At 49.4% G+C, this 27,836-nt stretch overlaps 1 protein-coding gene and 1 pseudogene across 4 annotated transcripts in view; both read left to right on the top strand.

Annotated features, from left to right (window-relative positions):
• ATP8A2 (ATPase phospholipid transporting 8A2) overlaps positions 1–27,836 on the top strand; it is a 476,394-nt gene that overhangs the window by 248,039 nt on the left and 200,519 nt on the right. The window lies entirely within an intron of this gene.
• Positions 6,256–6,374, top strand: LOC118609630 (annotated as a pseudogene).

The following is a 27,836-nucleotide window of genomic DNA, read 5'->3' as shown; positions in this document are numbered from 1 at the left end:
CCCAAGTCCAGACTCCCGCAGTGACAGTCCATCGATCTGTCTGCAGCTACAGAAAGTGCCTCCTCATTTATTTATAGCTCGTTTACTTTATGGAATGGCCATTTGTGACCCGTCACTCTAGTTTGTGCACTGCATGATGGAAACGTGAGGAAGACTCAAGGACACATACACAATCTCCCTTAGATTACATTCTGGGGGGCAAAGAGCATAAACGTCATACGACTTTAGAAAAAACGTGACACGGCACGTGTAGAAGACGAGGACGCATTGGAAAGGAAATCCGGTCAGGCCGCGAAGCGCCAGGTTTCGTGTTGGGAGCTGGCCTAACCGGAAGCTTCCTCAAGAAGGCGGGCTCCCTTTGCATCTCGCAGAAGGTGACGGATGCTCTTAAACAGGGCGAGAGGCGAATGCCTTCCTCCTTCGTGAACCGGGCTGGCTTTAAGAAGAAGTTTTTAGAGGGAATGTGCATCACGATTGAAGCAGCCTTGAATGCTAAACGAGGCCGTCATCACCCTTCATAGGACAGCTCTGTGACCCCTCTTCTCCTGCTGGAGGAAATGCGGATGCCTTATCGGTTTGGAGGAGGCACTTCCTTTTCCGCGTTAATTTTCTTGACCTAGAAGCAGCCTGTCCCGCGTCAGCTTGGTTTGGTTCTGTCAGGTGCATTTACCTGGCTGCCGTTTACCTCGGGCTTGCGAGCCGGGCCGATTCAGCACTTCTTCCTTTAGGAAAGGTTCTCCAACTCCTCTGGGCTGGCACAGAGCCACGAGGGTCGTCACCTTCGAGGTGTCGAGATGGTCTTCGTTAGTTAGCATTGCTGCCCCCAGAACTCCAGAGTCCAGAGTCCCAGCCTTGCAGGAAACACCTCTCCCTCGCTCTGCACTCAGGTGGTGAACACTAGTCTCTGTCAAGGTGACCGAGAGGCAGGGCTTTGGGTGTTAAGCCCCTCCGGCCGGGATCCATGTGTTACCTGCAGCAAGGCCAGTGTCGTGGGTTGCTGAAGCGCGAAGGACCACCAAGGATTCCAGGATATGTGGGAAAGATCTAAGTGGCTTGTTGCCGAAAGACATAGTGAAAGTAAATCTGATACCGTGTTATAGACTGGCGTCCTCCTAAAACGTGTACATTGGAACACTAACTGCTAATGTGACTATTTTCAGAAACAGAGCCTTAAAGAGGTAGTGAACGTAAAAATAGGTCATAGGGGTGGGACCCTGATTCAATAGGGTTAGTGTCCTTATAATGAGGGACACTGGAGAGCTCTCTGCCACATGAGCACAGAGCAAGAAGCGAGGCATCTACGGGCTGGGAAGGAGGCTCTCCCCAGGAACCAAGTGGGCCAGCACCTGATCTTGGACTTCCGCCCTCCGGAACGATCATAAAATGAATTCCTGTTGTTTAGGACACCTGGTGTGTGGTGTTTTGTCACGCCAGCCTGAGCTGACTAAGCTTAGGTTTCCGTGTCACCCAAGCTAATTAATCAGATTCTCGCCATAGCTATTTTTAATCAGCTGGAGTTACCTTCATCAACTCTGAGTTCGTGTATGCAGAAGGATTGGGAAGAAGGGGCTGAGTGATGGGCAGGGAGAGGAGCATGAGTAGCAGATGATAGCCTCCAAAATACTCTCTTGCAAAATCAACCTGGGAATGCTTCGTATTCAAAAATTTGCCATGCCAGCAAAGGACAAGTTATTGCATCTGATAGAAGCAAAAGCCAATGTCAGGGATATCTTCATGGAATTAAAAGTTGAGTACTGTCTTTAGCTTCCCATACCAACCTTCCCTTAAAACTATCCTAAGATTAATTTGATATATTTGGTTTTAAGGTGAGTTGAGCAACTTAATCCCTAAAAAATATAGATGATGATTATTTTACAGAATTCGCTCCTTTCCCCCAAGTGATGTCTGTTTCTCTTTTCCTGAATTCCCAGCTCTGTTAGCTCATTCCATATTTCAGTTTTGAAGCAAGTTTTAAAAAGCAGAAACCGCTTTTTCTCTTTATAACCTAGAAGGCATTTTTACAACTCCGTCTGACAAATGTCATCATTCTCACTGAGTGCGCTGTTTTTGATAGGACCAAGAGGCACGTTTTATTGGCCTAGCAGTTTTCACCAGTTTATGTGCATTACACTGTTCGAGCATATCTTTATGTCTGCATGAAAGGACATTGATTTAGAACGAATTTCTATCAGCCCACTTTTCAAAATCCTGAAGGTAATTAGTATTATTTTGAGTGCTCTAGCCTTCATGTAGATATTATATGGAAGACAAAACAAAACAAAAACAAACAAACAAAAAACACCTCATTGCCCTCAGCTAAGATTTCCAGCCAAGATTCTGGAAGAGCGCAGCCTGAATCTAGTAGTAGTTAGTGATTCATAAATTTTTCCTGCTTATACTTTAGTACTTTTTCTGTGGCTTTCCCGGCAAATTTAGATATCTGCTAAGGATTACTTTAAATATAGGTCACACAGTGTTTCTCGAGAGGAGAATCCAGCTGAAATCTATCTGCATGTATGCTGAACGAATTCACGGTGTGTGTTACAGTATGTTCCCTGCCGAACACCTCCCCGGGGCTCCTGACATGTTGTGGGGATGTGGCAGGGTCAGGCGGAGCAGATCGGCACGGCCTTGTCTCTGGGAGGCTCCTGGTCCAGGCAGAGGAAGAGCAGGACGGTGAAACCTACGCGCTTGTACCATGAATTATGAATGTACCATGTCGTCCCTCGTGGTCCAGGCTACAGATGCTTCGGTCTCCGGCTGTTCTGATGGCATCGGTGGATATAGGTTTCTGTGGCTGCGCTGACTGATCAGCTTGGATTGGCCCAGAGTGGAGCTAAAAGAGAAGCTTGTGCCTCTGCTAAAAACCTTCTGGACGCTTCTCACACGTCTGAGAGAAGCATGAAAAGGCCTTAGTGGGGTACCGTTCCCCCTCGCTTGCCGTGGACTCCTTCCATTCCACGGACGGGCTCGCCAGCAGGCTGCGACCTCAGGACCGTCATGTGATGCTTGGGTCCTTAACCCGGACGCCAGGTGGCAAACACGCTCCCCCGATTCAGGTCTCTCCGTGAGGCTGGCCTCGAACCCGGCTCAGTCCGTGCCCCTTCCTCTTTCCTTAGCTCCATTTTGCTTGAAAGCACTTAGCACTGTGAGCATACGGAACTTTTGTTTGAGTCGTTGGTCACCTGTCTCCACGAAGCAGAAAGAAAGTTCCGTGAAAGCAGGCGTTTTGTTTCTTTGGTCCTCTGTTCCATTGCCAGCACCTGAGGCCATGTCAGCGCACGGGCGGGGGTAGAGGTGTGGGGGAGGGGGGGTGGAGTGCGCAATAAATGTTTGAGAATGAATGAATGAATTGGAGCGGTGCCCTCCCTAAACAGCACCCTTCCCGCGACAGTTACTCAAGTTATGCGGAAAGCATCGATGATGTAGCAATGGAAACGAAAATGTGTGTGCTCGCAAAGTCACCCCTCTTCTCCTTTCGTTATTTTTCCAATCCGGGGGCACCTGCTTATCTGCGATTACCTGCGCATTCCGGGCTACCAGCGTGTAGGAAATGGGCGCCCATGTAAGAGACTGCACAGCCCTTGGAGCAGGCGGAGAGCCCTTTGTCTGGGTTGGCATGTGGTTCTGATGCGGGGTGCTCGTCGGATCTCCACTTGGACACTAGGCTAGAAAGAAAAAAAAACAGCGTTGACTGGAAATTTGGATAAACACGTCCTTTAAAAGTTACATAACTTGTTTTTCGTTTTCTCATTTTCACGTGCCTTCCGAAGGGTGACTGGCTTCATTTACAGCTGTTACTACCGAGTGCTTTCATAAAATCAGGCCAGCAGGCTCGTGTTTATGGTGCACCTACTGCGTGTATGCGTTGTTTTGAGGGGAGTGATGCAAGATCAGGAGAAACCAGTGAAGGCCAAACCACGCAGATCCGTAAGTCACGTTGAAATCTGCACTTGGTGCTCAGGACGATGTGAAACCTTGGAAATTTTGAACTAAGGAACGATGTGATCAGACATAACAGCCTTATTGAGATAAAGTCACACACCATATAATTTACACATTCGAAATGTACAATTTTATCATTTTTTTAGATATTTACAGATGGTGCCGCCGTTACCGTAGTCCATATTAGGACATTTCTTCCTCCCTCCCCGCCCCAAATGCCTGGTACTCACAATTCACTCCGAGTTTCTCTGCCCCCCCAGCCTTAGGCAACCACTGCTCTATTTCTGGCTGTACAGATTTGCCTCTTCTGGACATTCCTTGTTAATGGAATTACTCAATATGTGGTCTTTTGTGACCAGCTTCTTTCGCTTATCATAATGTTTTCGAGTGTCATTCATGTTGTGGCATTTCACGTCTTTTTTTTTTTTTTTTGCCAAATAACATTCCATTGTCTGGACATACTACACGTCGTTTATATATCCATTAGTTGGTGGGCATTTGGGTGGTTTGTGTGCTTTGACTGCTGTGAATAATGCTTCTGGAACATTCATGGACAAGTTTTCATGTGTGTGTGTGTGTTCCGTGGTCTCGAGTGTGTATGCAAAGCCAAAGTGCCGGGTCATATGGTTACCCTGTGTTTCAGCTTTTGAGGAAGTGCCAGACTGTTTTCTAAAGCGATTGCACATTTCGCATTCCTACTAGCAAGGTATGAGAGTTCCAATTTTGCCACAACACTTGTTATTATCTTTTTCATTATAGCATCCTAGTTCCTGTGAAGTGGTATCTCGTTGTAGTTTTGATTTGTATTTCCCTGATGACTAATGACGTTGAACATGTTTTCATGTGCTTATTGGCCATTTGTATATCTTCTCGAGAAATATCTATTCAGATCCTTTGCCCATTTTTTTAGTTGAGTTGTCTCTTTATTATTGATTCGTAGGCTTTCTTTATATACTCTGGATATGAGTATTTTATCAGGTATATGGTTTGCAAATAGTCTCTTCCATTCCATAGGTCATCTTCTCACTTTCTTGATGGCATTGTTTGAAGCACAAACGTTTTTAAATGTAACGAAGCCCAATTTGTCCCCTCCTCCTTTTGTTGCTTATGCTTTTGGTGTTTTGGCTAAGAAGCCACTCACTGCCTGATGTAGTTCATGAAGATTTACTCTTCTGTTGTTTTCTGATAGTTTTCCAGTTTAGCTCTTGCATTTAAGTCACTGGTCCATTTTGAGTTAACTTTCGTATATGATATGACATAAGGGTCCAATTTCATTTTTTTGCATATCCAGTTGTCCCAGCACCATTTGTTGAGAGGCTGTTTGTTCCCGTTTGAAGCGTTGGCCAGATTTCTAATTTTAAAAGATCATCCTAACTGGTGATGTGGAGAATGGTTTAAAGGAGGAGAAGTCAACTGGACAAGTATTTATTTAGCTCTTATCATGCGATAAAGAGTATTCCAGGCCCTGGAGCGGTGTGGTCAGACACAGCTCTGGCCTTGTGTAGGCCCCGAGGACGAGGACTCAAATCTCACAGGATGAAAGAGACAAAACCAACAAGATGATTTCAGATTGTGAAAGAAGAAACGGTGATATTGTACATTCTAAATTATGTAGATGTTGAACATGTAAAACATGAATTGCTAGCGGGTGTGTGAGTGTGTGTGTGTTTTACTTTAATTTCCGATGTGTCTCCACACATGCCAAATCACACACAAGTTGGGTAAGATGGAGTCAGACTCCCCTGGAAAGAAAGATGTCGTTAGTTGTCATTGCCTCGTTCACTCTACCGTCACCTGTGAGCTTTCGCTTAATGTTTGTATCCAACTGCAGGCAGCATTGCCAGAGGCCGACGGGCAATTCATCTCATTCATTCATTCATTCATTCACTCATCTATCGTAAATCAGATCAGAGCAGCTTGGATTAAGCAAGTGAAGAGAAACGAACAGATTGGAGGGAGATCTGGAGACAGACTGGAGAAGACTCTGTAATCAGGTGTGAAAGGCAAGAGCGAAGATGAGGGAACTGCCAAGAACGGTTCCGGGGTTTCGTGTTTTGATGGTAACGGCGGCTCTTGAATGCTGGGACTGGGCTTCCTACCGAGGATTTTTGGGGCATCATTTCACATGCCGTTCAAAAATACTTCCAAGACAGCTACCACTACACCACAATCAGACAAAACCAAGGCTTGGGGCAATGAGGTCACTTGCCCTTGGTCGGAAAACTGTGAAATTGGTAAATAATGGTGCCTTTTACTACTTCAATTAACTCCTGGTACTTTGTTGAGCTCTTCTTTTTAAAAAGTATTCAGGTCTACAGCCATGCCAACCTGAACGTGCCCGATCCCGTCTGATCTCGGAAGCTAAGCAGGGTCAGGCTTGGTTAGAGTTTGGATGGGAGACCACCTAGGAAGACCAGGTGCTGTAGGCATAAAAAATAAAAATAAGGGATTGTAAACTGACAAGGTGCTTGCAATCCGTGAGCTCAACCAAGGGTTGCCTCACCTAAAAAATAAATAAGTAAAATGAATTTTAAAAGTAAAAAAATAAAAAGCATCCAAAGATTCAATTAAAAAAATATATATATATATAATTATTCTAATGAAATATTTAATAAAGAACATTCCAAGGGAAAACTAACCAAAAATATAAAAGAAATTTCCATATCTCCCTGATTCTATGTCATTTATGATTATGTTTTGGTGGCTCTACCTCCTTTTTGAGAGAGAAACCCTAGTCTGAGAACTACGCTTTGTGTAATTGATCCCAGTCTTACAGCATGTGCTCAGTTTACAGTTCCTCATGGTGGGGCAAGTACCTGATGCGCATGTGTTGGATTTGAAAATTGAAATTACGCTTGCTTCTCTTCGATGGTTTAGTTGTCTTCCTCTTACTATGAGATACATTATATATATTTATATATATATATATATATACACACACATACACACACACATACATATATATATATACAGACACATATATATATATGTATGTATATATTTATATTAGTGCTGAAAAGTCCAGGCTAACAAGGAAAAGGACACAGCGTCCTGCGCAGCACCTGGGGGTGGACAGACAGGTGGCGGGTGCAGGCGGCCTGCTCCCGAAGCGTGTCGTGTGGGCCCCAGCACTTCATCCGCTCCGTGTCGGGACTGGTGCGGCCGCTGGGCTTTAATTTGCGTGGCGTCGTGCTGTTTTTCAGAGCACGGCAGGGACAACAGGAAGGTGGGGGGAGTCCACCTCTTTGTCACAGCGAGGAAGTGCGGCACCTGTCCTCAAGTCACGCATTTGTGAAATCCCTTGAGTTGGAGAAACTCTAGAATAAGAAAATTTATTAAGGAATCTTTCGCTGTCTCAGAGACTCAGAGCCAGAAAAAATTTAAATGACTAGATATGTCGCTAAGTGGTTTTTGTTTACTATTCATTTTTGTGACTCTTTTTATGGACCTATTTTTGTGACTCTGTTGGTTTTCTCTAACCCATTTACTACTTCCGTGATGATGGAAGCTAGCTGCTGGATAAAGCCGAGAGCCCGTTTACTGTTATTCCACTGCCCATCTACTGTGTCTGGAGGAATATGGAATCTTTGTCCAAAGAGCTGCAAAAATCAATATTTACTTTAAAAAAAAAAAAGAAAGAAAGAGAATGATAAAGAACGAGCAATAATCTAGAAAACATCCTTCAAGAACAACAATACTTAGGCCCAGCCTCTGGAGACAGAATGTAAATCAGGGAAGGAAAAGCAGGATAATTAGCCAAGAATAACAACGAAAGATTAAAGCACCAGTAAATCGTTTTAACTTGATTTTTGAAAGTTGGTCAGAAGTAATTTTTAGAAACATGCGCTGTTTTATTCAGTGACAAATGAAGTTTGGGAGTGTTTCTTCTGTTGTAACTGGCTTTTGGCACTGATTGAAACTAAACGAATGAATGAATGAATGAATGAATGAATGCATGAATAGGAAGACAGATAAAGTCAGTGCAGAGTGGCAGAGGGAGCGAAAGGGAATGCGCCCTGTTCGTGTGTTGAAGCATCCACCACGCGTGTGGACACCCAGTGTATTTTAGAGGTTATTTTTTTATTATTTTGCCTCTTTGAATTAAAGCTTGTGTGAAAAGCTCAGAGGTCAGTGTTCACAAAGGTAGACAGACAGACAGATACGTCATTCCCAGGCGGGGACGTTCGCCGCCTCGCTGAAGTTTAGCCATTGGGATTTTGAGATGTTGCCGGTGACAATCACGCCACGCGAAGCCTCAGAGCGTTTTGCGTTTTGCCTTCTCCATGAGCATTTCTCGGTTCTTGGCAACCGTTTCTTCTAAGTCTAACTTCTTTCTCATCCACTTGGCCCTCTGCAGATGGTGCTACCGGCCTCTGCCGAGAACTTACGTACCTTCTCTTATTAAACCATCATCACCCAATGGAGGCAAGTTCAACACCAATCAGCTCGGCCATTTGGGCGTGCCATCCGGTGGCTTCTGGTCGTATTCACAGATGTGCACAACCGTCAACACAATCAATTTTTACACATTTTCTTTCCCCCCCGGCGTGCGCTCCAACAGCCCCAGCTTCCAGCCCTAAGCGCCCACTAATCTACCTTCTGTCTCTACGCTCCGCCTCTTCTAGACGTTTCGTGTAAACAGGTTCATAGAACAGGTGGCTTCTTCCACTCGGTACGACGTTTTCGAGGTTTATCCACGTCGCAGCACGGGTCAGTCTTTCACGGCGGGGGTAACGTTCCGTTGTGCGGTTATAGCGCATTTTGGTCATCTGCTCATCCGCTGGTGGATACCTGGGTGGTTTCTCCCTTCCGGCCGTGCTGCTGGCCACACCCACGTACAGGTTTCCGTGTGGACACAGTTTCCTTTTCTCTCGGCTGGGTGCCGGGGAGCGGGATTGCGGGGCCAGCGGGAGCTGTTTGCCGAACCTTCGAGCACCTGTCGGACCGTTTTCTGCTCGGCGGTGCCACGTTGTCCTTCCTCGGCAGGCTCGCTCTCCACGTCCACGCCAGCTCTTGCCGCTGTGTGGCACGGTGTGTTACGTGACTTGGCCACTAGAGCCGCCCCAGTGGGTGTGACGTGGGGTCTCACCGTGGGAGCCGTGGCCCTGACCCCGCCTTGCGGTCAGTTTCTCCTCCATTCCCAAGTGGCCTTCTTGGTCACTTTTCCCCTCCTTCTCGATGGCAGTGGCGCTGGGCCCTTTCGCTTCCTAGGCTTCCGTCAAGGTCGCCACCCAGGGGCCCTGCTCAAGTACTGTTTGCTCCCAGTGCCTCCCTGACCAAGTCCTCGGGGGTCCCCCATTCCCTACAGGACAGGCGCTGCACGTGCCTGAGGTGACAGGTGCTCCGTTCCTGGCCTCGGCCTGAGACCTTAGACAGACTCTCTGCCCGATGAGGCTGGATAGTCACTGCCCCCTGTGCGTGCTGTGTGCCTGCCGCCACCCTCCCGGGCCCTCATTTCCGCAGCCCTCCCTCCGCCCCAAGGCCCAACGCCCGCCCAGAGGGCCTGGACTTCCTCCTGCTCCTCCAGCGCGTGCTACAGCGACGCACGCTTGGCACTGCGTTATGGCCTCACGTTTATTGTCCATTTCGACTTTCGTCTCTACATACCGAATTTGCGTCTGACATATAAGAGCCACGATAAAGGAGCTGCTTTCCTCCACTCCCTGGCCGAGAAGCTTACCCTTCCCAGCGCCACCGAAGGCCCCTGTGAAGGCCCCTGTGTACCTAAGATCACACCTTCGCTTCTATCCCGCAGAGGCAGCTATTCCGACGGACTTTGTCGGGTCGCTCGCCGGCTTTCCTGGGTAGGTTCTGCCGGTCTGTGACCCACATGGCTTTCCTGTCCCCGTGTCTGAATGTGGAGTAACTGGAGTCGTACAGCAACGTGGCTTATTTTGTTAGTGTTTCGTCCAGGGTTATTTGCGTTCGGCGCGTGTTTATTCACGTAGCTGCAGTGCATTCATTTTCACTGCTACATAAAGTTCCATTGTGCGGCTGTTAACACAACCTGTTTTATTATCCTCCTGTCAGCGGACGTTTGGCTCGTCGCCACGTTTTTACCATCACACGCAACGAAGCTGAGAAAGTAGTAAATGTCTCCTCGTGCACATGTGCAAATATTTTTCTAGGGTTTGCTGCTTGGACGTAGACTTGCTCGGGTAGCGGGCAATGTGTGTTTCCAACTTCACTAAATAACGCAAAATTATACTCTCAAGCGAACTGCCAGCAGCATGTAAAACTTTCTCCACGTCAACATCCTTGCCAAAGCACGTCTTCGTAAGGTGTTATCATCTTGCCAACGTTGCAGATGTGAAGGGGCTCATCTCCTGGTCCCAATTTCTCCACTTGCTAATTAGATACCTTTTTAAAAAAAAAATTTTGGCAATGCATTTTTTTTTTTTTTTTTGCCTCACAGTCTTATATCTCATGTTAATTTGGCTGTAACGCGTTTGTTTTAGTTAGCATCCGCCGGGCACATCTTTTCCCATCCTTGCACTTTTGGCTTTTCCATATGCCTCTTAAGCAACATCTAGCTGGATTTTGTTAGTTTTTTTTGTTTCTGACTCCAGGCGGAGGGTCTGTGTAGCTGGAGAATCTTGCCCATTTCCACCGAGGCCACGGCAGTTGTCATGGTTTGGGGTTGGCGAAGAATGTCAGGAAGGAGTTTGTGTGTATCCGCTGTGCTGGGCAGTGCTCCAAGATGGCCGTGGGACTCCCCACCCCCTGTTGGGCCCCCGTGTGGAACCCATGAGACCGGGAGTGGGATGAGTTTATGTCCACAGCTCGGTTATGTTTTATGGCAAAGCCGACTGCAAGAAAGGAAGATCAACTAAGCAGACCTGACTTCTGTGAGCCCTCTAAATCTGAGTCTAGATAGAGATCAGAGGTGAGGGAGTCAGAGGTTTCAAACAGTACAATCTGACGGGTTGTTGCTGGTTCAAAGACGTAGGGGACCACATGGTGAGGAATGTAGGTGGCCCTAGGAGCCGGGAGTGGCCCTCAGATGCAGCCAGCCCGGAACTGGGGACCTCAGTCCTATGACTGCAAGGGACCGAATTCGCCACAGCCACATGAGCTTGGAAGAGGGTGCCAAGGTGCAGATGATCGCCCAGCGTGGCCGGCACAGTGATGCTAGCCTTAGGGGACCCCAAGCGGAGAGCCCGGTCACACTGGACTTCTGACCTACGCACCTGTGAGCTAATGAACAGGTGCTGTTTTCCGCTGCTAAGTTTGCAACAATTTGTTATGTAGCAGTGGAAAAACGAAAGCAGCCTTGTTGCCTTTGAGACAGGCTCGGGACGACATTCGGGCATTTCCAGAAGGCGACTGGGAATAAATACCCAGCCTCTGGGAGAGCCGTCTAGCCTGGGGATGGATTTACAATTGTTTCGTGACCGATATGACCTGTAGAAATGTGACCTGTGGATGGGGTCACAAAACAAGTGACCCAAGGTGCGGGGAGAGAGGCAGAACAAGAACCTCGGGCGACACGTTTGCCAGTGTTGAGTCGTAAATGAGAATTGTTTTCGTGGGGCCGGGGGCGGGGGGGATGAACAGTCACAGCTCGGGGCAGCGTAAGTTACTAAAAACGGAGTCATCTTCTGCTTCCGAAGCGTACGCAGGCCTTGTCTGCAGTTATTTCTCCATATTAAAAACGCACGCAGGCTCCGGACGGTGCCGCGGCGCCCACGCCACACACAGCCGCGGTCCGGTCCGCGGGTCCTTTCCTTGGAGGAGAGGAGGGAAGCACACGCCTGTGTCTCGTTTCCCTTGCGGTGGGATTATCTCGTGTCAAGAATGGACAACAGGGCGGACACCAGGCGATACGTCCTGTGGTATCAGGGGCCAGGTGACCGGAGCTCGGGCCTGGAGTCTGGACGGTCAGGTGAGGACAGCCAGAATACGGTCCCGATCATTTTTATCCTGGACCAATCCCGGGGACTGTCGGCTGTCCGTTTCTAGGTGTCTGAAGTGAACATCAAACGCTCCCCATACACGCCGACCCCCCGCCTCCCGGAGTCCCCCGACCTCGGGGCGTGCCCCGCATGAACGAGCACCCAGCAGGAGCCCCGATGAGTGCCGGCTTCTCTATTATGCCACCTCTCTGAAGGCCATCGTTGACCTGGACAAACACAGGACCTAAAACACGCTGGCGCTAAAACAGCAAAAACAAACTTGCCCTTGAACCCGTTTTGCTTCACCATTTTACTCTCTGCTTCGTGTCGTCTGTGGACACAGGTCTGGATAAGTCAAACCACGAGGCGCCTCACGTACCAGTGAGGACGGACCCAGGGGTTTGGGGACAGCCTGAGCGAGGAGCCACGTGCCGATCCTGCATACGGGGGACAGGAATGGCCGCGACTGGCCACGGCGGGATCTAAGGTCCTTTTCAGACCCCGGGTTCAGTCTGTTGCGATGACTTTGACCCTGAGAGTGAGCATCTGCAGACCCGAGGGACCGCACACCAGTGTCCAGGACACCAGGGGGCCTTCTCTCCTATGACGCGGGGCCTGGACGGAGGAGCCAGCGAGCCAGGCTTCTCAGCGCTCTGGTCACTTCCTGCTGTGGGCACAATGCTGTGTCCAGTTAAGGTAGCCACGCTCCAGCTGGTGGATCCCAGACAAATCTGGGAAGGCCGGCCTGGGGACCTGCCTCCGCCCATGACCAGACGCCCGCGTGGCCTGCCCTGCCTGGCTGCGGACCCGCATGCCTGCCCTGTGTGGTTCGTTAGGAGAACAGCGCCCGTCCGCGCACTGGCCTGCCGGGCGCCGCCTCCAGCCCGGCTCTCCATGCGCCTCCTGCCACTGCGCCTGCTTCCGCCCGGCTTTCCTCCCGGCATTCACGTGAGGACGGCGGCTCCTGCCCGTTTCAGCCCCTGCAGGTGACTTGCTCATTTCTGGAGGTACAAAGGAGCGTCCAGCCAAAAGGGGAAATGGGCGCCAGTCCATGTGTGGTGAGGCTAGGAAGACAGCGGACTGGTTTCTGCTCTGGCTTGCGGGTCGCTCTCGTGGCTTCTGAGTCACGTCTCCACGAGGGCCTGCAAGGTCAGTCCGATGACCTTCTGGCTAAATGTCACATGCTGTAGCAATGACACTGAGACCAGCACATATGGGGCACTCGTTATGGACCAGGAGTGTGCTCAGAGTTCTGTATGTGTGGTTTACTTCATTGGCAGGTTTTTGTTTGATTGTTTGATTTTTTTATAAGAAACCGAATTTCAAGAGGAAAAGTCACTTGACAAGCAACTCTTAACTATGGCGGGACATATGTTCATCGTCGGTGTTTAAATAGAACTGTGTTTAATAGAATACGATGGTAAACTATTTCGGACCTATCTATTTCAAATACGTCAGTAGTGTTTATTATTTTTAAAGCTTCTTTAATGAGAATTATTTTCCAAAGAGGATACTCTGCTGATCTGCGTAAAACAGATCGAAAGGTTTGATCGTGCATAAACCAAGGCACCTCATCTTTGAGAAGCTGGAAGGAACCCATAGCACCACGGCGAGTGTCCCTGTAACCAAATGTACGACATGGGGGGCGGGGGAGGCTGGGGGAGACCCGGAAGCCCGGGGAGTCGTTTCCTGGCAACAAACCGCCACAGAGTTAGCAGCTTAAAACGACACTCATGGGCTCCCCTGCGTCCCGGAGGCTCCAGGGCGGAATCTGTCTCTCCAGTCTCTGGTGGACGCTGAATTCACAAGTATCTCTTTAAGCAACGAACCCCTGGGCTTGTGGCCCCGTCTTTCATCTTCAAAACACATCTCTTTGTCTCTGTGGCCGCGTCGCTGCCTCCTCTTCTGTAGTCAACCATCCCCTGTGGCCGGCGTCCGATTACGTTAGAGCCCACCCAGACAGCCCCAGACGGACCTTCCGTCTCCAGATCCTTACCTTACCTGGATCTGCAGGGTTCCTTCTTCGCCATACGAGGCGACATTTATGGGTCCCAGGGATGAGGACGTGGACATACTAGGAGACTGTTATTTAGCTGAGCATGGTTGGCTTGAAGGGACATAGGAATTATTCGATTAACTCCAAGGAGTTTTTATGAGAAGAAGGCTGGACTTCTAAGATTCTGGAGGAAATATCCAGGCACAAGGGAGGGTCCGGGGAGGCCCTTTGGGGAACCATGGTTAAGAAGGGCCCTGAGCGGGGAGGGGAGTTGGGTAGGACAGAGATGTGTGAGTTTCGACGCTCTTTCTCTTTGTCTTCATTTCCAGGGTAGTGCCTGGTCTCTTTACTGTCTTGTCCTCATTCACCCCCAGTTGGGGTACAGGGTGTGTATGCAACATAGAACTGAGGGGGAGCAAAGCCACAGAGAAACGCTGGCACACCTTGAGGGACATTTCCCCCCTCATCCCTCAGAGCGGAGCGTTTGTGTGTAAGTTAACCTAACTACGGGATGATAGATCAGCCATGAAACTTGAAAAATGTTTGCGCTTAACCCCGACGTGGCCAACTCTGACAGTCTGAGGAACAGCGTTGACTGTGTTGGAGCGCGACAGGAAGAAGCTAACGTGGACCCACAAAGAGAGCGAGCCCCAGATGCCGCGGATGAGCAGGGGAGCGATTGCTGTCGCCGTTGTTACTTGTACTCTCTTCCGCCAAAGCCGAAGGAGCCATCACATTTGCACAGTCGAAAAGCAAGTATTGCAGGCCTTCGGCCGACTTGAGAACCTGTGTCCTAAATGACTGGAAATGCCTATGGCTGAAGTCAGCCCGTCTCCAGAATAAACTTGCCCGGAGGGATTTTTCAGACCGACGCAGGGGACCAGTAACAAAGCACAAACTCTAAAGTATCCCCCAGCAACGAAAACACGGGGGATGTTTTTCTATGTAATATTTCACATTAAATGTAATTGTAGCTTAACTTTTATAGAGAAAATATTTATTCAAGCCAGATATGCTTAAGCCCTTTCATTTCCTCCAAGATGACAAAGCGCTGGGAATGTGCCGTCCTTTGTCATTTCCTACCCGGTCACCCCAGTTACGGGCGGGACGCTGGCTCTGCAGAGTCTGCAGTTGGAAACCACCGCGGACGGAAGTCTCAAACTGACCAGCCCCTGGGTCTGGAGCTGAGGCCTCTGCGTTCTGGTCCCAGCGTCACTGCCCGCCCCTAAGACGTGGCGCGTGGCCTCGCTTGCCACACGTGGCTCCCCGCACCTCGTGGCTCTCCGGCTCCAGGGCGGGCATGCTGTGGGCTAGGTTGTCAGAGGCAAGATCCTTTCCCACTGTCAACTCGGCACGTGGTTGGTCTGTCAGAGACCACGTGCCCTGTCACGGTTAGTTCCAACCAAAGCCCGTTTTATTCAGATGTCTTTCTCAAACGTCGAATTTTGAAAGTATTTATTATTCCTTAATGATGTGCTTCTTACTTAACCTCTGTATGATTAATAAGTAATATTTATTAATAATCCATTATTTTTGTAACGGTATCTAAATGTCTGGTGTGAACAAACTTAGAAGATATAGCAACATAGGGAAGAAGATTTGAAGAGAAACCGCCTGGCCACGAACTTGGCCTCCGGTTGTGGACCTTCATCAAAGAATTGACTAGAATCCAACGTTTTCCCCTGTGTGAAGTGGGGGTGCCTACCTCATGGACACATCCAAGTGTAAGGTGCCTCGCGCCGCACCTGGCTAATAATATCACCTGTTTAACAGTAGAGGTAGAAGTGGCAGCGACATCTGTCCACAATTCAGGCTACACCGAGCCTCGCCTCTCGAGTTGAAGCCACCCACACTTAAAGGTCCTACCACATTTCAGGATAACTTAGGATATTTGATCCATGAGATGGGTGGATAAAATGTGTCCGCCTCAGAGAGAAAACAGATGCTCCAAATGGCCAGGATCGAGTCACACGGTGGCTTGCAGCTGTTTGCGATGACTGAAAACTGTGCGTGGGAAGCACGGAGCCCGCGAGAAGGGGACCGCTGTGTCCCAGGTCACGCAGCCGCGCCGTGGACAGGACCCCTCTGTCCTGTCTTCCATCTCATGCTGTTTCCGGGGGCTTTCAAGCAGACATCCCCACCGCACCCACTGCGGCGAGCGTTGGGCAGATGTGTGATTGGCACGTTACCTGTGCGCGAAGCGTGAGCCTAGAACTGATGTGAAGTTTGTTCCCATTTTGCTCTCCTTGGGAAGCGACCGCCGTTAACATGAACTCTGAAAACTCCGTGTTTCAGAGTCACATGGAACTTCATCTCAGGCCCTGTGAGGTGACGCTCTTCTGGTTGCATTCACGAGCCCGGACGGTGTTTGTTTTCTCTCTCTCTCTCTCTCTCTGTTTTTTTGCACAAGATTTCAGTCAGTTTACTGGGTTACCCTGACAGGACCGTGCCCTCGGATCGCTTCCACTGGTCCCCCCAGGCGCATCCTCATTTCCTCTTTCTGCACTGGGACTGGAAGCCTGTCCACTCATCATCTTGTAGTGCAGAATCGAGATGACCCCGCCGTGGTTTCTTTCCCATTCGCTCACCCTCCCTGCCCTCTTAGCTCCTCTGTGCTACCGAGAGCCAGGGAGGGCTGGAAGGTGACCGACCGTGTCCACTGCCTGCAGTGTGGCCAGAGAGGGCCCTGCCATCGGCGGTTTCGTATGCCGTCTCTCTGACCCCTAATTAGAGCCCCGCAGAGCAGGCCTTGACGTCTCACTGGGCTGTCAGCACTCTGTCCAGGGTGTCACACCCATCTGTAGTTTAGGACCAGGCCTCGGGTACAAGTTCACTTATTTTATCGCTTATTTGGAGTCTTTTGTGACACCCAGATCTTTTTCTTCGTTTGCCGTTATTATTAATATTAGCGGCAGCAGCATCGAGTCTCAAAGTCGTCCTTGTCCTCTACTTGCTTGGCTTGTTTTGTTTGTTTTTCCCCTTTTAGCTGACTTGTTAAATAGGAAAGGCCAGGAGTGCTGATGAGATACAAGGTTTGATAAGAGACTTAGGTCGGCCTCCAATTTAGCACTTCATAAGTTGCCCCGAAGGGAAATTTATTCAGGATGCTAGCGATTCCCTGCACGCATAAATAAGTTCGGTTGTTAAATGCGGTGGTTTCCCCCGAATCTTTACCACGCTGACGCCCGTTGCGTCAGAAGGGAAAGTGGCGTACAGCGCCTCCCAAACTCATTTCCGCTCACGTCTGACTTGACTTCTTAGAAAGCAGCGATCAGATTAAGACAGATTCAGCTTCAACAGCATCGATCAAGTTTCGCTGTGCGGAACGAAAGGGAATGGCGGTTTGGCAGCTTCGCTCTGGGTCGGGACTGCCCACGGCTGCACCGGTGACCCCCGCCGTCCACCGCCGGCGTTCACCGTGTAGTGACCGCGTGGAGGAGCGCTCCCGCAGAAACGAGGGAGCCGCACGCGGCGCTGGCTGCTTTTCATGCGTTGGGCTTCTTAATTTCGTTTCCATAATCTTTACAGTTTTATATCTTTCCTAGACCCAACGCGAGTGCCATAAAGAAGGCCAAATGTAGGATCTCTGCCCAATTTATTTACTCTGGGAAGGCTTACTGCCTAAGATGGGATTTGAGGCGTTCATGGATTTTTGTTTTGTTCAAAGGAGGGACTAAAGATAAGGATTAAAGCCACAATCATTCGACTATCGACCAACTGAATTCTGGTACCTGTGGCTTTCCCATCCTCTTCCCAAAGCTTTTTGGCCACAGGATGCTTTTCATTTGGAGGAAGGTCTGTCTAGACTGGTACTTTTGCTTTTCTGGATGAAGGTTCTAAGTCCTCAAGAGAAAAAATAGAATATAATGTTCTCTTCAGTTAAAAAAAAAAAAAAAGGAGGCCGTTATGGCGAACCTAACACACACACACACACACAGGGACTGGATTGCATGTGATGATTAGTGCGAGTGTGTCACTTAAAACGAGGAAAATACACTGTCACAGCGCACGGCACCCAGGGCGGAGGACGCCACCAAATATTCATTCGCACACAGCCGCACCGGGGACGTGATTTCAGTTCTGTCGATCGCTGTGAAAACCTTAGGCTCTGAAAATGTAAGCGGTTGACTTGAAAGCGGCAGTATGAAAACTGGCGAACGAGCCGGTTTTCAAGGGCGGGCAGCGTGGTCGGCCTGAGAGCTCCGGTGTCCTCAAGGGTTCCCCGGCGCCGTGCTCCACGTGGCCCTGCTCCCGGATGTCCCCTCCCAGCTTCTTCTCCTCCCCCCCCACACACCCCGTCCCGAGCACGTCAGATCAGGCCCTGCTCTGGGTCCCTCCTGTGGGACAAAATCCAGCCTCTCCCTCCCCAGCACCAAGCGCGGGGACCACGCGCATCCTCGGCTTTGTAGGAAGCAGGCAACTTTCCCCCACGAAATAGGGGTGGGCAGTCGGGGGTGTCGACGGTCCTTGGCAGGCTGTGCTCCCCAGTGTCACGGCAGAGCGGAGCAGCACTGCATGACGGGAATAGCAGTGGTACCAGACCTGGGAGGCGGGGCCGTGGGAGCGGAGCAGCACTGCATGACGGGAAAGGCAGCGGTACCAGATCCGGGACACGGGGCTGCAGAGCAGCACTGCATGACGGGAAAGGCAGCGGTACCAGACCTGGGAGACCGGGCTGTGGGAGCGGAGCAGCACTGCATGACGGGAAAGGCAGCGGTACCAGACCTGGGAGATGGGGCCGTGGCTGCACAGCAATGCTGTCACTTATCGGCAACAGCCCCTTGAGCAAACCTCACACTTCGGACATCCATTTCCTGTTTGTGAAATAAATAAGAGGGAGAGGCTACATGACCTTCAAGGCATTGCTTGTCGCTCCGACATGCTGGATATTTAAATTCCAGTACCCAGGATAACTAAATAAAATGTCTCCTGAATTTGTTTTTTAATATGTAGTTCACGGCCAAGAGTATTCACTGATACAAAGGACTCATTTAAAGATTTACTTTTTTTAAGTTTTCTATGGGATTATATTTAATTTGAAATGTTTTATTTTCAAGGCGTCCTTTGTAATGGATTTCGGCCCATCTATGAGCTGAGTTGGTCTAAAAAACTAAATGATAACAGTATGGATACTGTGTTTTATGAATCAGCCAGTTCTCCAAAGGATAAAAAATTATCAAAAAAAAATCATAATTTAGCCCAGTAAAAGAACTAGCTTATGGCTGAAAAAAAAAAAATACCATACTGTATATTATTGCTGATTTGTCCCACAGGTGTGAATAAACCTGGAAACATAAACATTTGGAAGTTATTGAAAATTTATTGAAAATGTAGTGCAAAACTCCCGCCCTTCCTTTGTTCCCATCCAAAATGTAGAACTTTTACAGTTGCCTGGGGTTTTCCTCATATCTCAGTTGTGTGATTTTCCCACATGTGAGAAAATTGAGTGGGTAGGATCTAAGAATAACAAGCTGTTAAACGGCAACTTTACATGCCTTTAGGATGAAATACAGACAATGGGAGGTGTGTGTCATGGAAAAGTTCAGCGCCTAATAAGGAAGTAACCTGACTGACAGCAGGTGTTTTGATTAACAGAGAAGTTAGTTTATAGCGTAATAAAGAATGGCATGAAGGGTTATATTGCACGAAAAATCAGGACAGATTTCACGGGGAGAGCAGTTTCTCCTTGCCCCCAGCTGTAAAAGTAATAGATATTTGTCGTAGAATTTGAAAAAAAGAAAAAACAAAAACACAAGGAAAACAAGGAAATAGAAACCATAAATGGTGTCAGCGTTCTAAGACGATTACTGTTATTTCCTTGACACTTTTTGTCTGCACTTATCTGTGTGCATGCTCATTTGCGCTTCGTTTTTCACGGTGTGCTCTGAGCACTTCATGCGTTTTCACAAAATCAAAGAGGTCATAAATGGTGGGAGGAGATCGGAAACCTGGATTCACAGGACTGCAGAATCATATTTTTCCCACCAGGAACCTCTGGCTTTTAATTCGTGCTAATTTAGTAGCGACTGATTCTGCTTTTTATACCTTGTCAACCTTCTCACTTACTGGATTTTAATAGTTTTTCCAAAGGGTATGGCATACAGGAGTTGCAAGTATTGAATCACTTAATCTAGTTTATGTATGGGTCCACTTAAAAAAATAATAATAATCAGTCGTGCTCTAAAAAGTTAGCTTGAAAATTTAACCCTTCCATCTCCTTCCTTCAAATAGCACCGCCCAGATCCTCTCAAACTACTTAAGGACCTCCAGAAAGTAAAAGTGTAAACCACACATAAGTATTTAACACTCTTTGATGTCAGAAAATTATTTGCTGCTTCTACCTAATTTCAGTACCTTATGGCACAGCTTAACCCCGTTTCCCTTTGAATTTTCTTCATTGGAGATGGGAAACAGCTGGTCACCTCTCCTGTAACGTTACCTTTTCCCAATATACAAGCAAGTTCAAGTTACTCCTTAACTTTCTCATCACGTTAAAATTTCTTCTTTTCGTCCTTCTCTTTTGCTGTGAAAAGCTTGCGAGAAACCCGCATAGTGACAGACGCATGATGTGCTTTCGATAAGCAGGGTTCGATTGGGTAAACGTTAGTTAGGATTGGTCGTGAATCGGCTGTGTAAGTGAAACGTCACCATTCCTCCGGATCGTCTCCTCCCCACCCCTGTCCCCACGTCTGTCCTCTCAGTCAGCGCTGGTTGGAAAGGCCTGTGTCCAGCTGGGAACAGGAACGAGGCTCATCGCTAAGACAATGCTTGGAAAGGCAGCGTGAGGGCTTTTCCCGTCTCTGGTCTGTGTCCGGAAGGTAGGAAGCGGGTGGCGAACACAGAACATTAGGTAGCACAGAGTTCCTCTCTTCTCAACTGATATTCATGTAATACTTTGCCATCTACAAAGCATTTGATGCCTTAGCAAGCATTTATTGAGTGCCGACTGTGTGCCACCCAGTGGGTGAGGTGATGGAGCATCACAGTTGCTTAAAAAGCCCTTACCCTCAGAGAGCTCACGGCCCAGTAGAGGGGACAGAATGTTACACATAATCACGACCCGTTGTGTTGAGCGTCCTAATAGAGGTGAGACCAAGGTGCGTTGGTAGCAAGAAGGACCAGGTGATCTGTCCTCCCTGATGGTCAGGGGAGACTCACGAGAAAGTGGCTGACTTAGGTCCTAACACAACACCTAAAATAGAATTTCATTTGTTCAGTCGCATGGGTCCATCCTCTTGCCCACGAGGCGGTACCGGCTCTTCATCTCGGAAAGCCCCGCACAGACGGCCGGCCAGCTAGAGTGCCGCGTGCGAAGGGAGAAACAGTTTTAGATGAAGCTGCAGATTTAGGAGCTAGATCTTAGAGGACCCTGAGTGAAAAAGAAGAGTTGGAAATTTTTACGTTAGAAAAATGACTGACGGCAGAGGAAGGATGAAGGAGAGGAAGGTGAGTCAGGAGGGAAAGAAACACAAGAAGCGTTTGCAGCATGCCGAGGGGGAACGGGCAGAGAGCTGGCGGCAAGGTGACCTGACCTCGTCACAGATGGGTGTGGATCGTGTTCGCACTGATTCCGAGGACAGCACGAGCGTGAGGTGATAATGGGTGACGTGGTCACGTGCAGGTCTTTGGACAGCGGCCAGTGAGATGTGCAAGTCAGGCACAAATACAAGCGTGACTTAGGGCACAGTCTGCAGCGAGGGTGACAGATATTTTCTATGAAGGGTCGACCAGTAAAGATCCTAGGTCTCTCTGCAGCTCAACTCTACTGTCGTTGCACAGAAGCAGCCAGGGACCAGACAGGAGCCCGTGCAGGTGGCGGTGTTCTGAATGGACTTCGCGTATGAGAATGGCCGCTCGCCTTGTCCAGCCCGCGGGGCGCAGTGTCTGGTGCCTGGTCTGGACAGTCATCGTCATGGAGGTTGTAGCTGCTCATGGGAGAATGTTCTGTGTGGGTGTGTCTGACGTAGAGCCCTGGGGAAGACTAACCAGCAGATGTGAACGAGACAGCTCTCAAGACAAAGTGGGGAGAGGTCCTCAGTGTTTGGGGGTGCGTGTTGCAGTCAGCCCTTGCGCAGATCACTTCAGTGCCGGGATAACGGCTCCGTGGCGTCCCCGAGGCAGGAGGGACGTTTTTGTGGTGTGTTAGGGGCAGAAGCAGTTTGAAGAGTGAACCGAAGGTGATAAGTGAGGGTGGGGGTGTTCACCCCAAGGGTAAACCCACGGAAACGGACCCTTGCAAGCGTGCACCCGAACTCAAGCCCCGGTATTTGCATCTTCTGTTCATGTGCAGTTTTTCTTTTATTTTCTTTCTTTCTTTTTTTCACTATACCCACCTGGGCTCTAGGTGGTTTTGTAAAATCCCAAGAGGCTCCTTAAGAAGAATTAGTTACCTGTTTGTCTACTGGTACGCAGGGAAAAGCCTCCTTTCTAAAAGAAATCCACGACAGATCTTATTCCCATTTTTTATAAACCATCACTTCCGTGGACGGAGACCGGAGGGCACGTTTTGTAAACACGATACCACTGGCTGAGTCTGGAGACTGTCTCGTGCCCGGATGGGTATGCTAGCCCATGTCACCCTTCTACCAACCCCCTGGTTTCAGAGCTGTTCTTTCCACTTTGTCCGTGAGAAAAGCCCAGTGGAGTCTAAGGCGCCACCCCCCCCCCCCCCAGAGGAAACGGCGCCCTGGGCTTCAAACCCCCTCATCACAGAGAGTCCTCACCCACTCAGGGGCCCTGCCCGCAGACGCTGGCACACAGCCGTGATGTCCCTTCCCACCTTGCCGCCTCTTCTCGTCTCTGCCTCTACCTCCCCCACCTCTTTTTCTGGTAGCCGCTCTGGTTTAATCTTCAAGAAGGGTGGAAGGCCGTGGAATTCTGTTACATCCCGTGTTTTCATTCTGAGGTCTCCGGGCTGGTCATGTGAACCGAGCCGGTAGCAAATGATAAAAATCTGTGCTGATCGGAGGGAGGTGGGAGGCGGGAGGCGGGAGGCGAGCGGGGGGAGCCCCGAGGAGGAAGTCGAAGGGGTCTGGGTGCAGGGTGGGACGAGGGCCGATGTGTCGGTGGACCCTGAACACATCTGTTTTCAGCTGGCTTGCTTCTGCTAACAGTTTCTCGATTTACATATGTAAGAACTACAAGCAAAAGGAGGGGAATCCAGGGCGCATGCCACTTGGGGCCCTGCCAGCTCTGGTTCCAGACAGACAACTTTTTGGACGGAATACAAGATTCGTAGTTGTTTGTTTTTTTTCTAATGAGGTGGCAAGATAAGGCTGTAACTGTCACAGCTGCTGAGCACAGGATACCTGAATATTGGTTTCCTTTCCAAAGAAACATGAAAACATACGACATTCACGGTCTGAAAAACAGTAAATTCATCCCGCGCAAACTCCTCTGGCCTCGTCGGTGCGGGTGGGCGGGCGGCGGGTGGGAGGACAGGCCGGCGGGTGAACTCCGGGATCAGGACGGTCACGTCAGGCGTTTCAGGAGGGGAAGGAGATTGGCTGGCGTTTCTCTCAGACATCTGCACGCTCCTGTCCCGGCGAGAGCGCGCGCCGGCCTGCCAACTGTCCTTGGCGCTGGCCAGCACAGGTCCCAGGGCCTCCTGGCTACAACTCGGGGGGCCGCGCCAGCGGCCGCACCAGAGGCATCTTGCGCCTCCCACCCGACACCTTCTCCATCCTTAATGGAGCGCGTTGACCTTATGTGCTTGTTTGCAGGAGGAATTCTCTCCTCCCTCGGTCGAGCTGTATTGAGACAGGAACGGAACAGGAGCAGAAAGGTTTAAAGTGTGAAACCTGTGGACTTTAACTCACCTGCTCTCTATAACGAGGTACACTGAGAGGTGGGAGCAGCCAGGATGTGGTGTGAAGGTTTTCTCTTTCTTCTTTTTTTTTTTTAATAGTACTTTCTGACCCTGTTCCACTGCAAAATAAGTTCAACTTGGCTTGGAGGAGAGCCACACAGATGGAAAATAGCGGAAAGACAGTAAATAAAATGTAACATGAAGGGCTTACCACTTGTAGCTTGATGTTATGGGGATTTGCATGATGTATCTCGTTTTACGTAAGGAGGGATAAATTTCACGTTAATGAAGGTGGCAGATGATCCTGAATCAGAGGAGATTTCCAAAATCTGAAAGGACAGAAACATTATAATTGTACCTTAAGGAGATCAAATATATAGGCAGGAAATAACAGAATGAGACGCAGCTTGGAAAATGCACACGAATACAACTGGGGAGAAATAATGCAAAACGCAGGACCCAAGTGAACAGAAGAAACGTGGACTGAAACGCCAAAGGCCAGCAGTATCTGGAAGCATTCATCGGATCCGGCGACACACCACAGCGGATCAGCTGTTGGAGGCCCCTGACTCCGCTCGACGGGGGGCCCAGCAGGGTTCACTTTTGTTTCCAGGATTCGTGTTGAAGGGATACAGAGACTGGAAGGCAGGCATGGGTAGGAATGGGCGCAGCACCGGGCAGACTGGGGGAACAATGACAGACATAGGGAAGGTCTGTCCTGAGACCAGGGTGGTGGGGAGGTCGAAACACATGGCCCTTCAGGAGAAATCAGCAGGCCGGAGATCCGAGAAGGAAGGAGAAGTTGAAGACGGCTCCACGCCCGGGGCTGGGTGGGGTGGGTGGTCACTGTCGCTACCCACGAGAGGGATTATGAGAGGAAGGATACTGAATTTCACATTTGCTGAGTCGCAGAAGCTGAAGGACTGTTCAGCTGTAGGAGCTTCGGGTGTGCAAATACGTGTTTAGGTCCAGCTGGGTGGGTCTCTAAGCTAATTGGATGTGTTAGTGATTGATACGAAATGTCAGGTAATTATGTCCTGTAGACCGGTAGCATTTTATCCCAAAAGGCTGAAAAATGTGAGACTCTCAGACACCTTGGCCAAAGCAATGGAAGCCAATCATTGAAGCATCCTTTTCTTTTCGTAAGATGGAAAACACAGCTAGAGTAAATAAAATCTCAAGTATAACTAGAGTAAATAAAGCTATTTTAATAATTAATAATAATAATAATAATTGGACATTTAAAAACACAGATGGCTTTTAAAATGACACAAGGAAGTAACTATCTTTAAGAACAGTCATGGGTTCTCATATTTTAGTTTTATAGGAGGGACCTGTATCTGAAAAATTAGTTTAAGAATCGATTGATTCTAGAAAACCATGGAGATTTTGGTATGAATGCAAATTTAACATTCTAAGGAGGAGGATGCTGTGTAAGGTTGAAATCAGATTGCTGCTCGATTTCTTAAGATATTGCAATTGATTCTCCCCCTTGATAGTAATTAGCGGTTAGTGAGCAGAGTACCCGGCATAGAAGTATCTGCGGGCTCACTGAGGCACACACGCAAGCAGAATTTTAGTTCTTAAGTTCAAAAGCTGAGGAACATTGAGTTATTGATCTCGAACTTAGATGCTACCTTTACAAAAGGAGGGCTTGGTGTCGTGGATTTGCAGGGAGGGCTGAGGAGCCAGAAATTGGGGGAGCCGTGTTCTGAGGCTGGATCTGCCTGCTTTGGGTGCGTGAGCTTTGATCAGGCTCCGGAAATGTCCGGGGCCAACAGCGGGACACCGAAGGCGGACGCCCACCCACCGCTCGTATCACACAGACTGTCAGGAGCGGTCTATGTTTATGGACGGAAATCTCAGCGACCGTCCTTACAGGGGTTTTTGAGGGTCAGATTCCTCAGTGTGCTCACAAGGTATAAGAGACGAGGTACGTATGCAAGGTGCATTGTCGATGTCAGCGGAGACCAGGTGTCTAAAGCAGGCGTCAAATAGCGACACGTGTTTCATCGTGAGCAGGTGTTGCACAATTAGGGGCTAGTTAGAAACGAAAGCTCTCTGCTTCTCAGAGTACTTCCTGCCTTCTCCTCACTCCCGTGAGAATCTCACTGATCGTTTATTTTCAGTTTTCTGGAGGAGGGGAGAGCGTGCACTGTGCTTTGCAAGCGTATTCCCACATGCACATGCTCTTTTTCCATCGGCAGGGAGTCTCCTGGGCCACGTGCTCGAGGGGCATGCATCGGGAACTGCCTACCAGGGGTTTTAGAGAAGGGGAGGGAGCAGTGGTTTGGAAATGGCCTTCGAAGGTTCAAAAGCAGGTCCCACTGGTCCTTCCCGTCTTAAGGATGTGGCACTTGGGATGGCATGTAGCGAGCAGGGCGGGCCCTCCTGGGGAAGCCCTGGCGTTTGGGAGGCGGCGGCGTTTTGTCGAATCAAGACGAGATCACTGGGAGGAGCCCTAATCCAACAGCCCTGGTGTCCCGACTTAAAGAGGAACTGTGGACATAGATGTGAACGCAGATGGGGCACCGTGGGAGTAGGAAGGCAGAGATCGGGGTGGTGCGTCTACGAGACGAGGAACGGTGAAGATGGCCAGGCTACCAGCCGAAGCTGGGAGAGGAGCCCAGAGCAGATGCTCTCTTGCAGCCCCCAGAAGGAACCTGGCGAGCCCTCCCTCCATCCTGGGCTTCTGGTCCCCGGAACTGGGAAACCATGAGCTGCTGTCGTTTGAGCGCTTTGCTGTGGCGGCCCTGGAAAATGAACATGCTGAGGGAGGCGGCGTCCCGGAGGAGAAGTCTGGCCGCAGGAAGGAAGCGCACACAGGCTCGAGGGTGTGGGGGCGGGGAGTCGCCCCGCAGTGGGTGGTCCCCAGATCTGGGAACGAAGCTTCGCCTTTGCACGTGGAGCTTCCCAGCGCATTTTTCACTGGCCGTGGGAGATGTTGCGTCAGGTCCGTGCATACGTTGGGCTGGAAAAGCTTAAAGAAATATTAGACAAATGTGTCTCGAGGTGTCAAGCGGCACCCCTGGAAGAGCTCTCCAGTGACTTGTCCTGAAGCTTTCGACAAATTGATCAATTTCGTCCACTTCACCTGTTGCTGGGTTTTTCGTAACCTTAGCAAGAATACTAATTAGTTATGAAAACCTATATTGATGAATGAGGTGAGGGCCCCCCAAGGAACATGCATTCTATCAGCTAGCAGTTGATTTACTCGTTGATGGAATGTCCTTGGAAAGAGCATTTTGGGTCGTAAGGAAAAGTATTTTGAAATGTTTTAGGATGTAAGTTAATCCTGTGGCCACATCCATTACTCATGAAGGAAAAAGTGTATGCCGCGCTGTCTTTTAGTACAGGAGAAATGTCCGACGCCACTGATTATCTTCCGTTGTGGATCTGGCTTGGCAATTTTTACAAACTCACGTCTTCTAAGATGTGCCTTGCTCTCGTGCGGGGGAAGAGACTGCAATTCGTCTACCCTCGGGGTGAATTTTCTCAGCTATTTGCCCAGTTCTTCTCGGTTTCTCGGCTTTTGGAAACCGCGATAGCGGCGGTGGATTTTATCCGCACTGGAAACGGCATTGTTTCCCTCCGTCCTCTCCTGTCTTGTCACTGTGGCACCCGCGCCCACCCTCTCGCTTGCTCCTTCCTGTCCTCCCCTGCCCGTGTGTCACTTTCCGTGAGGGTCCCGCTGTCAAACACGCGGGTGTATGGGGCGAGAGGCCCCACCGGAAATGGAGGCCCCACGGGGTTTTTGCGTGTTCCATTTAGAATGTACGTTCCTTACTTCTTTCAAAAGGACGAAGGAGGCGGAGGGGACACGTCAACTTTGGTCCAGGGGCTCCATATTTTGAGATCATGCGTTCATTCCCGTTACATCGGTGATGTTAATCATTAGGAATGAATACCGGCTGATAGTTATGTTGAAGATTGAGATGCCACTGTGGGTCCTAGCTCGGCTACATCCTTACTATGTGACCTTGGCTAGTGAGAGTAACCCGCCCCGGACGGTGTTTGTAAGAAAACACTCATCACACAGCATGCTCTGAAATTACGTTCATCCAGAGAGAAATACTGGAGTTTTCTTATCTTTGCTAATTAGACACAGGTTGCATTTTTCAGAGGAAAAGACCTGAGATATATTTTCAGAGGATATAGCCCCATGTCCTGCAGGTAACGAAAGGGAAATTGT

Source organism: Rousettus aegyptiacus, unplaced genomic scaffold, assembly GCF_014176215.1.
Source record: "Rousettus aegyptiacus isolate mRouAeg1 unplaced genomic scaffold, mRouAeg1.p scaffold_m13_p_11, whole genome shotgun sequence".
NCBI classification, from domain to species: domain Eukaryota; kingdom Metazoa; phylum Chordata; class Mammalia; order Chiroptera; family Pteropodidae; genus Rousettus; species Rousettus aegyptiacus.
This window is presented reverse-complemented; position numbering and strand designations above follow the sequence as displayed.